The sequence below is a fragment of the Mus caroli genome, chromosome 4 (assembly GCF_900094665.2).
Source record: "Mus caroli chromosome 4, CAROLI_EIJ_v1.1, whole genome shotgun sequence".
NCBI lineage: Eukaryota > Metazoa > Chordata > Mammalia > Rodentia > Muridae > Mus > Mus caroli.
The window spans coordinates 19,018,192-19,033,073 of record NC_034573.1 but is presented as its reverse complement, the minus strand read 5'-3'; positions in this window follow the sequence as shown (position 1 = coordinate 19,033,073).

Genomic DNA, 14,882 nt, shown 5'->3' with positions numbered 1-14,882 from the left:
ATTCATTAAAGAAACTTTAGTAAAGCTCAAAGCACACATTGCACCTCACACAATAATAGTGGGAGACTTCAACACCCCACTGTCATCAACGGACAGATCCTGGAAACAGAAAGTAAACACAGACACTTGGACACTAACCGAAGTTATGACACAAATGGATTTAACAAATATCTACAGAATATTTTATCCTAAAACAAAAGGATATACCTTCTTCTCAGCACCCCATGGTACCTCTTCAAAAATTGATCATATAATTGGTCACAAAACAGGCCTCAACAGATACAAAAATATTGAAATTATCCCATGCATCCTACAGATCACCACAGACTAAGGCTGAACTTCAATAACAGCATAATAATGGAAAGCCAACATTCACATGGAAACTGAACAACACTCTACTCAATGATACCTTGGTCAAGGAAGAAAGAAAGAAAGAAATTAAAGACATTTTAGAGTTTGATGAAAATGAAGCCACAATATACTCAAATTTATGGGACAAAATGAAAGCAGCCCTAAGAGGAAAACTCATAGCCCCGAGTGCCTCCAAAAAGAAATTAGAGAGAGCATACACTAGCAGTCTGACAGCACACCTAGAAGCTCTAGAACAAAAGGAAGCAAATTCACACAAAAGGAATAGACAGCAGGAAATAATCAAACTTAGGGTTGAAATCGACCAAGTGGAAACAAAAGAACTATTCAAAGACTCAACCAAACCAGGAGCTGGATCTTTGAGAAAATCAACAAGATAGATTAAACCCTTAGCCAGACTCACTAGAGGGCACAGGGACAGCATCCTAATAAACAAAATAAGAAGTGAAAAAGGAGACATAACAACAAATCCTAAGGAAATCCAAAACATCATCAGATCCTGTTACAAAAGGCTATACTCAACAAAACTTGGATGAAATGGACAACTTCCTAGACAATACCAGGTACCAAAATTAAATCAGGATCAGATTAATGATCTAAACAATCCTATATCCCCTAAAGAAATAGAAGCAGTCATTAATAGTCTCCCAACCAACAAAAGCCCAGGAACAGATGGGTTTACTGCAGAGTTCTATCAGACATTTAAAGAAGACCTAATTCCAACTCTCCTCAAATTATTCCAGAAAATAGAAGCAGAAGGTACTCTAACCAATTCATTCTATGAAGCCACAATTATTCTGATATATAAACCACACAAAGATCCAACAAAGAAAGAGAACTTCAGACCAATTTCCTTTATGAATATCAATGCAAAAATACTCAATAAAGTTCTTGCTAACTGAATCCAAGAAGACCTCAAAACAATCATCCATCCTGACCAAGTAGGTTTCATTCCAGGGATGCAGGGATGGTTTAATATATGGAAATCCATCAACGTAATCCACTATATAAACAAACTCAAAGCCAAAAACCACATGATCATTTCTTTAGGTTCTGAGAAAGCATTTGACAAAATCCAACACCCTTTCATGAGAAAAGTCATGGAAAGTTCAGGAATTCAAGGCCAATACCTAAGCATAATAAAAGCAATATACAGTGAACCAGTAGCCAACATCAAAGTAAATGGTGAGAAGCTGGAAGCAATCCCACTGAAATCAGGTACTAGACAATGCTGCCCACTTTCTCCCTACCTATTCAGTATAGTACTTGAAGTCCTAGCNAGANCANNTNNACAACAAAAGGAGATCAAGGGGATACAAATTGNAAAGGAAGAAGTCAAAATATCACTATTTGCAGATGATATGATAGTATATATAAGTGACCCTAAAAATTCCACCAGAGAACTCCTAAGCCTGATAAACAGCTTCAGCCCAGTAGCTGGATATACAATTAACTCAAACAAATCAGTGGCCTTTCTTTACACAAAGGATAAAAAGGCTGAGAAAGAAATTAGTTAAATAACACCCTTCACAATAGTCACAAATAATATAAAATACCTTGGTGTGACTCTAACTAGGAAGAGAAAGATCTGTAGGACAAGAACTTCAAGTCTCTGAAGAAAGAAATTGAAGATTTCAGAAGATGGAAAGATCTCCCATGCTCATGGATTTGCAGGATTAATATAGTAAAAATGGGTATCCTGCTGAAAGCAATCTACAAATTCAATGCAATTGCCTTCAAAATTGCAACTCAATTCTTCACCGAGTCAGAAAGGGCAATTTGCAAATTCATCTGGAATAACAAAATAACAAGGATAGCAAAAATTATTTTCAACAATAAAAGAACCTCTGGGGGAATCACCATGCCTGACCTCAAGCTATACTACAGAGCAATTGTGATTAAAAAAAAACAAAACAAAACTGCATGGTACTGGTACAGCTACAGACAGGTAGATCAATGGAATATAATTGAAGACCCAGAAATGAACCCACACATCTATGGTCACTTGATCTTTGACAAGGGAGCTAAAACCATCCAGTGGAAAAAAGACAGCATTTTCAACATATGGTGCTATTAGAACTGGCGGTTTTCATGTAGAAGAATGTGAATTGATCCATTCTAATCTCCTTGTACAAAGCTCAAAGTCTAAGTGGATCAAAGAACTCCACATAAAATCAAAGACACTGAAATTAATAGAGGAGAAAGTGAGGGAAACCCTCCAAGATATGGGTACAGGGGAAAAATTTTCTAAACAGAATAGCAATGGCCTGTCCTGTAAGATCAAGAATCAACAAATTGGACTTCATTAAATTGCACAGCTTCTGTAGGGCAAAAGATACTCTCAATAAAACAAAAATGTCACCAATAGATTGGGAATTTTTTTCTTTACCAATACTAAATCTGATAGGGGACTAATAACCAATATATACAACAAGCTCAAGAAGCTGAACTCCAAAAATTCAAATAACCCCATTAAAAATGGGGTACAGAGCTAAATAAAGAATTCTCAACTAGGGAAAACCCAAGCAAGGGCTGAGAAGCACTTGAAAAAATGTTCAGCCTTCTTAATCATCAGGAAAATGCAAATCAAAACAGCCCTGAGATTCCACCTCACACCAGTCAGAATGGTTAAGATCAAAAATTCAGGTGACAGCAGATGCTGGTGAAGATGTAAGAAAGAGGAACACTCCTCCACTGCTGGTGGGATGCAAGCTCGTAAAATGACTCTGGAAATCAGTCTGGTGGTTCCTCAGAAAATTGGACATAGTAGATCAGTCTGGTGGTTCCTCAGAAAATTGGACATAGTAGATACCGGTAGATCCAGCAATACCTCTCCTGGGCATATACCCAAACATGTTCGAACTGGTAATAAGCATACATGCTCCACTATGTTCATAGCAGCCCTATTTATAATAGCCAGAAGCTGGAAAGGACCCAGATGTCCCTCAACAGAGGAATGGATACAGAAAATGTGGTACATTTACACAATGGATTATTACTCAGGTATTAAAAACAATGAATTTGTGACTTTCTTGGGCAAATGGATGTATCTGAGTGAGAAACCCAATCACAAAAGAAGTCACTTGATATGCACTCACTGATAAGTGGATATTATCCCAGAAACCTAGAATATCTAAGATACAACTTTCAAAATACAAGAAAATCAAGAAGGAAGACCATTGCGTGGATACTTCATTCCTCCCTAAAATAGGGAATAAAATGTCCATGGAAGGAGTTGTAGAGACAAAGTTTGGAGCTAAGATGAAAGCATGGACCATCCCATAATCAGTCACCAAACACAGACACTATTGCATATGCCAGCAAGATTTTGCTGAAAGAACCCTGATATTGCTGTCTTCTGTGAGGCTTTGCCAGTGCCTGGCAAATACAGAAGTGAATGTTCACAGTCATCTATGGCATGGAACACAGGGCCCCCAATGGAAAAGCTAGAGAAAGTACCCAAGGAGCTGAAGGGTGCTGCAACCCTATAGGTGGAACAACAATATGAACTAACCAGTACCCCCAGAGCTCGTGTCTCTAGCTGCATTTGTAGCAGAAGATGGCCTAGTCGGTCATCATTGGGAAGAGAGGCCCCTTGGTCTTGCAAACTTTATATGCTCCAGTACAGGGGAATGCCAGGACCAAGAACTGGTAGTGAGTGGGTAGGGGAGCAGAGCGGAGGGAGTGTATAGGGGACTTTTGAAATGTAAATGAAGAAAATATCTAATAAAAATTTTTTAAAAAATAGATATTCTGGGTACTTATATATCCTGTGTGTCATTTCAGGGTTAGATAAGTAATCTGTAAAGATGTGCTTCCATTCTGTGGGCTGCTTCTCCACTTTGTTAGCTGTTTTCTTTGCCACCATATGCTCTTTACTTTCATGCATACCCATTTGTTAGCTCACACTATTGCTCTCTGAGCAGCTGTAGTTCTACTCAGGCACTTATTGCTTTGTCTTGGTCTCATAGTGTTTCAACTGTTTCTTTTTAGTAATTTTTAGGTACTCAAATGAGGCTCTTTGATGGATTTTGTATTGATTTTTCTTCAAGGCATGGAATAGGGATCTAGTTTCAGAATTCTATATCCATTTGAATATCTCATTTTCCCAATTTGTATCCTTTGTAAGAGTGCAGTCCTTTTTCCTAAATATTTCTTTAAGCTTTGTTTTAAAAACCAAATGACTGTATCTTTGTGCATTGATTCCCTGGCCTTTCCCCACTACATCTACATAAATGATCATGTGTTTTTGCCCTTGTCTCTATTTATGTACTTTATTTACTACTATGTATATTGATTTGCATATGTTGAACCATCATTACATACATGGTACTAATTCAACTTGACACAAGTGTATGATGTTTTTAATGTGATACTGTCTTTGGTTTGCAAGTTTTGTTTTGGGCTTTTAAATCTATGTTCACATCAAGGAGATTCATTTATAGTTTTCTCTTTTGTTGTAGTGCCCCGGTTTTGGAAATACTGGAATAATTTAAAAATGTTTCTTCTCTTTCTATTTTGTGCAATAATTTCAGAAATGTTGGTATTATATCTTCTCCAAGAGTCTGCTAGCGTTTCCCCATGCATTTATCAAGCCCATGGCTTTTTATTTTTTTTAAATATAAATTTAGGGTTTTTAAAAATTCTTTAAAAAAATACCTTGTATCTATCTATCTATCATCTATCTATCTATCTATCTATCTATCTATCTATCTATCTATCTACCTACCCACCTACCTATCTACTTATTGAAAACTCCAGATTTTATTCCCCTCCCTGTCCACCCTCTGACTGTTCCACACCCCATACCTCCTCCCTGCTCCCCTGTTTCCACAAGGATGTCCCCACTCCCAACCCCCACCCCACCACACCTCTAAACTCCCTGGGGCCTCCAGTCTCTTGAGGATTAGGTGCATCTTCTCTGACTAAACCCAGACCCAGCAGTACTCTACTGTATGAGTGTTGGGGACCTCATATCAGCTGGTTTATGCTGCCTAGTTGGTGGTCCAGGGTCTGAGAGATATCAAGGGTCCAGATTAATTGAGGCTGCTGGTCCTCCTGCAGGGTTGCCCTCCTCTTCAGCTCCTTCCAGCTTTCTCCTAATTCAACTACAGAGGTCTGTAGCTTCTGTCCACTGGTTGGGTGCAAACATCTGCATCTGACACTTTCAGCTGCTTGTTGGGTCTTTCAGAGGGCAGCCATGATGGGTCCCTTTTTGTGAGTGCTCCATAGCCTCAGCAATTGTGTCAGGCCTTGGGGCGTCCACTTAAGCTGAATCCCACTTTGGGCCTGTTGCTGGACCTTCTTTTCTCAGGCTCTTTTCCATTTCTATTCCTGCAGTTCTTTCAGATAGGAACAATTATGGGTCAGAGTTTTGATTATGGCATAGCAACCCCATCCCTTACTTGATGCCCTGTCTTACTGTTGGAGGTGGGCTCTACAAGTTCCTTCCCCCCACTGTAGGTCGTTTCTTTTTTCTTTTTATTATATATTTTCTTTATTTATATTTCATGTGTCATTCCCTTTTGTGGTTTCCCCCCTGAAAACCCTCTGTCCTCTCCTGCCTTCCATTGCTCATCAACCCACCCACTCCTGCTTCACTGTCCTGGTATTCCCCTACACTGTGGCATCCAGCCTTTATAGGACCAAGGGCCTTGCCTCTGATTGGTGTCTTACAAGGCCATCCTCTTCTATATGCAGCTGGAGTCATGAGTCCCTCCATGTGTACTCTTTGGTTGGTTGTTTAGTCCCTGAGAGCTCTGGGGGTACTGGTTGGTTCATATTGTTGCTACTCCTATGGGGTTGTAAACCCTTCAGCTCCTTCAGTCCTTTTTCTAGCTCCTTCACTGGGGACCCTGTGCTCAGTAAAATGGTTGGCTGAGAGCATCTACCTCTGTATTTGTCATGCAGTGGCATAGCCGCCCAGGAGACAGCTATATCAGGCTCCTGTCAGCCAGCACTTCTTGGCATCCACAATAGTGTGTAGGTCTGGTAACTGTATAAGGTATGGATCCCCAGGTGGGACAGCCTCTGAATGGCCTTTCCTTCAGTCTCTGCTCCACACTTTGTATCTCCTTCCATGGGTATTTTGTTTCCCCCCTTCTAAGAAGGACCAAAGTATCCATACTTTGGTCTTCTTCTTGAGCTTCATGTGGCCTGTGAATTGTATCTTGGGTATTCTGAGCTTCTGGGTCGCTGGACCTTCTTTTCCTCAGGCTCCTCTCCATCTCCATCCCTATAGTTCTTTCAGACAGGAACAATTATGGATCCGAGTTTTGACTATGGGATTGCAACCCCATCCCTCTCTTGATGCTAGAGGTGGGCTCTACAAGTTCCCTCTCTCCAATGGAGGGCTTTTCATCCAAGGTCTCTCTCTTTCATCTTATATTCTGCTCACAGCCACTCCTTTCAACTGTCTTTCCCCCATTCTCCTCTCTCCTCCTTTGAGCAGATGGAGGGTACCTCTGGATATTCTCCCATCATGGCACTTCAAGTTTATTCGAGGTTAGGTACTTCCTCTCCCACTGAGGCCAGACAAGGTAGGCCAGCTAAAACATACTCCACAGACAGGCAACAGCTTTGGGATAGCTTCTGCTCCAGTTGTTTAAGACCGAAATGAAGACCTGCATATCTGCTACATATGTGCAGGGAGGCCTAGGTGTAGCTCTTTGACTGGTTATTTAGGTGAGGCTCCTTATTCTGCTTCCATCTCACTCCCATTTTAAGTATACTTTCATTCTTTTCATTTAATTTTGAAATTCTCCTTTGTTTGGTATATTGTCCTCTATCATTTTACTTTTAGTTTGTGTCTGTCTGTTTTAGTAACCCAAAGAATGATGTTATAGACATTGACACCAATGAACAAACTCAGACATCCATACTAAGGGAAACAAAAGCACGACTCACATAAACTCAGGACCATGACCTATCTTGCTAACACTTCACAGAAGTGCTTTCAGGACAGTTAGCAGCCATTATAACTCCCATTTCTCCTTTGCATGAGAGGGTCATCTCATGGGGATACATGCTTCAGGAAGAATCATGTGCAGCAGACAGCACTTCAGAGGGCAGTAGAGATGCGTGCTCCAAATAATAACAATGACCTTGACATCATATCATGATTTTTGTATGAGGAGTTGCTTTGACTCTAGCTGCATATGTATCAAAAGATGGCCTAGTCGGCCATCACTGGAAAGAGAGGCCCATTGGACTTGCAAACTTTATATGCCCCAGTACAGGGGAACGCCAGGGCCAAATAGTGGGAGTGGGTGGGTAGGGGAGTGGGGGGGGTGTATTGGGGACTTTTTGGATAGCATTGGAAATGTAAATGAGGAAAATACCTAATTAAAAAAATTTTAAAAAAAGTTAGATAATAAAAATAAAGAAAAAAAATCTTCAAAGCCATTTTGTTTCCTATTGATAGAAAGAAGCCAAAATATATTATCCAATTTCTATCAATCATATAGATAAAATTGACTTCTCAAAATTTTAAACTTAAGAAGAATAATTACTCCCAGATACAATCACATGACTTGAGGTTTTCTTTAATGTTAAACTACTAAATCTAGCATGTAACTGTATAGGAACATCCGGAAAACACACTTGACCTTTATAACATTTTCTATAGGGTAAAAATATATAGATTCTTTATGGAAGCTGTGTGCTACAGATATGACTCAAACACTAGAATTTTGTTCCATATGTGTAAAGTCAGAAAAGAAATCTTTCTGTTTCTCATACAATCAGTCCAGTGACTGAAGGGAGAGTAAGAGAGTGAAGAGGTAAACAATTTCCCCAATCTGAATGTCAAATCTTCCAAATGTGAATCTCTTTTCTCCTCTTTTGAGTTTAGGGTGAGGACTCCCCAGAATAGCAGCTATGAAGACCCATCCCTTCCTGTTCACTAGCTGCTGATTGGCCCAGGGCTTCTGCTTGTCTCTGAAGAGTAGTAACAGAAAAAGATCTAGTAAGTGAGTCCTATCCTTCTAGTCAGGGTTCTCTAGAGTCACAGAACTTATGGGTAGTTTCTATATAGTAAGGGAATTTATTGATGGCTTATAGTCTGTAGTCCAACTCCCCAACAATGGTCAGTCGCGGCTCTGAATGGAAGTCCAAGAATCTAGCAGTTGCTCAGTCCCACAAAGCAAGCAGACAAAAAGAGCGAATCCTCCTTCTTCTAATGTCCTTATGTAGGTCTTCAGAAGAAGGTGTGTCCCAGATGGAAGGTGGTGCTACCACACCTGGATCTGGGACTTGCTTTGTCCCAGTTGAGCTTGAACTCAGAGATCTCCTTGCCTTTATCTGGGATTCACAGCCACTATGTCTCAAGATCTCCATGCCAAGATCCAGGTCGGAAACTTGTATCTCCCAGCCACCAGATTAGGATTACAAAGGAGCCTTCCAATTCTGTATTGTAGTTCATTCCAAATATAGTCAAGTATACAACCAGGAATCACCACTACGATGTTCATTTCACCTTACACTCGGTCTGCTACTTTATAGTGCAATGCCATTATTAGAAAGAATCTTCACAGACATTTATAGTTACAAACAAACAAACAAACAAACAAACAAACAAAAAACCTGACAAGATTTTGGATTTTTTTGGTCTCTTTAAAGAAAAAAGGTATCCCCTGCAATTCTGTCCCCATCTCCCATAGCTCTTCAAGTCACATGCTGCAAGCCATTCCTGATAACTCCTATTCATAGCAGTGTCTACAGAAATGCCATCATGTAATATACCAGATACCTTCTTAAAGAAAATGTTTACTCTGTGGGCTTGGTTCCTTTCATATTCTGCATCCTGGCATATATATTCATATAAATATTATATTTATGTATTTATTACCTTTGTATTTTATATGATATATTTTAAATAAAGAGGAGAGAGAGAAAATGGCTGTTGCAGTACTTTTCTAGACCCACTGTACCTTAGATGACAGTTTATTAACATGGAGACATTATTTTTAACTTTTTTACAATTCATTCCACAAAACAGCAAAAATTTCAGATTGCCACTAATTTGTTTAACACTCTATGTAAAATGATTATAAACAAACATATTTGTGGAATAAGAAGATGACAGGAGAGTTTTGAGGAATGCCATAGTATGTAAAAGCACAATGACTGTACATTGTGGTATATCTTAGAAGTCACATCACACTCCTGGTCACATTAGCCGTCTATAAAGGTTACAGACCCCTCCCATGTTCAAAGAAGTACAAAATATGTTCTTCCTGTCAAGGTGAGCAAGTTTGAAGTATAGCTTCATGGTACAATCCTAGCACAATAAACTGTGACATGAATCTAACCAAATTCGCTGTGGGAGGACAGTTTGCTGTCATGAGCCATGTACAGTGGTGAATGCTTGTGACCTGAACTACTTAGGAGATGGAGGCAGGAGGATCACTTAAACTAGCCTGGACATCATAGTAGACCTTATTTTTAAAAATAATTTTCTTTAGTTCAAAGATATACATAATTGACTTTAATATGGAAAAATACAAAACTTGTATGCTATATTATGATCAAAAGAAGTTCCTAGAGGCTGAATACCAAAATATCAGAACAAAAAAGGAACAGGAAAAAGAAAAAAGAAGAAAAAAAGAAAAACTCATTTAACTATAAATATAATGTAGGAGAATATATATTTAAATGTGACTTTAGGTAGCAATTTTTGATTACAGAAATATTGATAAATTCAGCTATAAGTTAGCTGTTTCATGATGTCCACATCTTATTCTTTTGTACTGTTTATTGGTTGTCTCTTATTCTCTTCTATTGTCTACCCTTTAGCTGTGGCTTGTCCACAGACAATTCTGTGGTGACTCATATGCAGCTTGAATATTTGTCCTCAAGTGCACAGTGCATTCGGTTTCTGTTTTACAGCCTTTTCCTCATTCTCACTCATTTCTTGAGTATTGTACAACTCACCTTGGGATGTGGTATCAATGCCACTCAGAACAGTAGAATCATCAGGAGAAGGACATTAATACATACTTCAGATAATTCTTCAGGCATACAAGTTTGGCGCTCATTTGGTACCATTTTCAGAAGCCTTTGGTAGAAGTTACTATGTTTTCTATGGTGATGATGAGAAGACTATTTCTTCAGAAATTCTTCCTATAACCCTCTACCTATTACTTATATTTTTTCTAGTTAAACTATTCAGTTGGTAGTATGCTCATATTTTGACCTAGATTCCATCCTTGGACATTTATGCTCATATTCCTTTTGACGTATTGCCTATAATAACGACTGCAAACAATCCAAATATGTAACCATTCTTATAGACAATTACATATGATGTAGGAAGTTCAGTTAATATAGCAAAAGAAAACATATTAAGTGGTGTGTAACACATTATATATGTAATGCAGATTTAAACATAAAATATGTCTTAATATTTTAATTAGCATAAAGCTATTTTGTTTAGTAAAGCATACATAACATTGAAGGTATAAGAATGCAGCCTGTAATATGATAGACTTGGAGTGGAGTAGTGGTTAAGAAAGAATCGATGTGGTTGGGAGTGGGCAATATTCGTTTATATACTAAGCATCATGGCAAATAATTATGAGAAACTTTAAACACAAAATAAATGAAAATAAAACAACTTGATAAATATCCACAGACTAGTTTTATTTTATGATCTATTACATTTTATTTCTGCTTTCTCATTCCCTAGCCTAAAATATGATCATTTTGTAGGAGGCCCCACACATCATGCTAGTACATGCATATCTGTTTTTGTGTTTATAGTATAAAGCATTTAAAACATATTCAGGATACTGTTATCACAATAAGTTCTTGTATATTCCCAAGATATTTAACCATAATTTCTAAGCCTCATTAGCTATAAAATTATTATCAATTTTTCTGATATTCTTAGAGAATCAAATAACTGTTTGTTTGTTATTTTTAAATCAGGATTCTGGGAATGACCAAGCTCTTATTTTTGTTGGCTAAACCGCTTGCATTCTGTCATTATCCCTTTATATTACTTAAACTCTCATTTTTATATAACCTATCCTGTCAAGTGCCCTTCACTGGACGACAAAGCCCGTCAGGTGTACAGTTGAGCTTCCTTTCTTCTATGAGCTCCTGCTCCAGCCGTTTTCTTTTTCTTCCTTGTTTTTGTTGTTGAAAGAAAGTGGATCATTTGACAAACAGTGCTGCTTACTGTCTCAGAGCCTGACTTGTGTTAGTATGGGCATATGCAGTGTTTCCTTTTGCCCCATGTTACTGTAAGTTGGAAGCAAGCTGTAGTGTAGATTGTACTAGATTTTAATTCATATCAGTCTCTTTGGAGAAGGAGATGGGTGAAAACTATTTTGTAGTGGATTCTTTTTAAATCTCTGTCGGAGAGATTTTTTTTTAAAATCTTGTCATCCATCATTGTCTTCTAGCACTTTTTCCCAATGAATCTTAAAAATAGTCTTATTGATATTCTGCTTCTTGATCTAATAAACATTTTAATGACCTTTATTATACTAGGGATTGTATAATAATTCATTCAGGTATCTATAGACTTTTTGCAAAAGTGTGGCTTTGTGAACATATCTAAAAGCATAATATACATTTTACATTTGTATATTTTCATGGAGAGTAAAGAAACAAACTTGATGAGAAATACTTTAAAATTATAACTATGAATTTTGTGTTATATACACTATATAGAAATATAGAAATATGCAAAAGAAATAACCCAGCATCTTCCACATTAACAACATTTAGGTAATATTGATAAATTACCTGTAATTTAACTGTAGCCCGTGAGATGGGGGATTGCGGGTGGTGAATAAGTTAATTCAAGTCACAGAAGAGTTATCTGAACTTGCTTTTAATGCTGAAATGATGCGGTAAAGTAGCACATGACCATGGTGCATGGAATACAGGTTGGAAGTGGTTCCTTAAGTAGCACCTATTAGCACATATTATGATATTTGACAAATAATTAAGAGACCTACCATTTTAAAATGCTAACTTGTTTGAGATTTTATATAAAAACAGATAAATTTTTATTCAATTTGATAACTAAAGAATGATTTGTGTGGTCTGTTTTCTATATTAAATTGATTCTAGATATTATCACCTGGGGCAGATTGAGCAAAGTAATACAAATAGAGTTAAAACTTCTTCCAAGCCATAATACTAACAGCACATCTCTGTTCTTCCTTCAGTTTCTATTCTTGCAATGATCTTTTCTACTGGAGTCAGTAGAGCATAGGAACTGAAAAGACAGTTATCTAAATATGATTTGAGTTAAATCATTTTTAGTTCTGAGACCTTAAGCAGGCTTTTTCTTTGTGTTCATTTCCTCATCAGTTGTATTATAGTAACTCTGTGTCTCGTGTATCTGTTGTAATGATTAAATTCATATAGCACCTTTGACATGCACCAACACAAGAATACATACCCACAAATCCATAGATAAACAACCCCTTTACTTATTCATATACTAAAGATTATCACTACCTATTAACTTTTTAGCTAAGTTTCACAGCCCCTGAAATGTCTCATTAGGCTTTAACATCTTTAACTTTTAAATTCTTTTTTCTTTTCCTAATACTCTTCCTTTTCTCTAATTTCTTAAAATAGTCTTCCATTATAATTCCAGTGACTCCCAAAGGTTGGTACTTAATAATCCAGAAAAATTTGAGACCACCACATAATTATAAATTGACTTTCAAGAAAGACCATTAAAACCAAATAGCATTATTTATTAAGTAACATTTTAATAAAATGTTTTTATTTAAAGTATAAATTTTTATTTAAAAATAAAAATATTTTTGTTATTAAAATACAATAAAAATTTAAAAATTCATTGTTTATTCTCAATATGTGTGTTTTGTCTATATGAGTCAATGTCTCTGCAAGTCTCCTTTGATCCATGGACATGCAAGATATAATATTTAACAAATACTAAGCTTAATGAATAAATACATATAGCACTTTTGAATAAATAAATAAAGACCTCTATTAATAAGGGACATTTTAGTAAAATTAAATCTGTGATTTTTTTAGTCCACATATGTATATGAAACTGTTCCATGCTCACAATAACAACACAAAGTTAGTTGGGACTGCTTGGTTAATATACATGGTCTGCATATCAATTTGCATTCAGTTCTAAAGCACAAAAACCAATCTCACATGGCTCAAACTTTGTAGTTTAAATCTGCAACAACATTCCAGATTCAGATAAGGATGTGGACAAAGCTATTCATTATATATGTGAAAATAATTTCTTCAGTTTAGAAAACTTTGGTCACATTTATGTCAATATTCTTAGATAGAGACAACGTTTTAATCCCATTCAGTTACTGATACATGCTTGATAACCCTGTACTAAGGTTTGGGCAAGGACTTAACTTTTAACATTAAAATTTGAACACTCTTACCTAGATTCTTTTTAATCTACTTCTTCGTCTTATTTGAGCTCCCTTATGAAACTCCACATAATAAAGTAGAGTGTAGAAAATCCGAAATGAGGCCATAGGCTACACAACATATATCTTCTGACTTAAATAGTGCACGCCTCAATAATTCCACATTCCTCTTTCAGCTTGTTAGCCTGTTGGCCCTTTCTCTTTTGTATTTTGAAGCTCTCCAGGTCTTCTGATGTCAAGTTGTGTTACAGATACATAATAACAAAACAGCAGACACAAATATCAACACAAAAGAAATGAGGGCCCATGGTTACAGCCGCCCGAGTTGTGATGATCCCATCAGTAAAAGGATACCAAAATGAGCAGTTACTTGACAGCAACTAACGTATTACAATTAAACATCTAAAAAATTTCAGCCTCACTATCCAATAGAGATATGCACATTAAAATTATATTGAGATTCCATTTCACATCAGGCAGAATGGAAGTCATTTAGGCCTATTTCCTGCTTTCCTTCCTATTAAATTCCTGGTTCCATGTTCAGGTGCTTGATTCATCTGGAGTTGAGCTTGTTCAGGTTGATATAAATGGATTTAATACCTTAATCTACATGTAGCCATCCATCCAGTTTGAACATGAAGATATGAAGATTTAAGATATTGTCTTTTCTCCAGTGTGTTGTTTTTATATAAATAATGTGTCTAAAAGTGGAACTAAATTTGGGTATTCAGTTGATTCTATTGATCACTTAATAGGTGCTCAACTAGAATGTTTATGCCGACTAACTAACATTCTTGTGTCTGGAAGGTAGTCTGCATGCTACCATGCTACCAGAGGAGAAAAGGAATCATTTTTATTAACAAGTTACAAATCTTGTGACCTACAACACAACTTGATATGCTGGTATAATAGTGGTACAGATGTTGTAAGTTTAAGCAACCACTGTTTGATTGGAATTAAGGACCTACTTTATGAGTTGTCACTGCAAAATTAGGAAAAAACCTGAGATTAGATAGGTCATGGCCACAGGGGGAAATCTAATAATATTAATTTGCTAAAGGAGTATGACAATAAAATGTGTCCTAGTTACATATTGTTGTACATATAAATCAGTGCATTTTT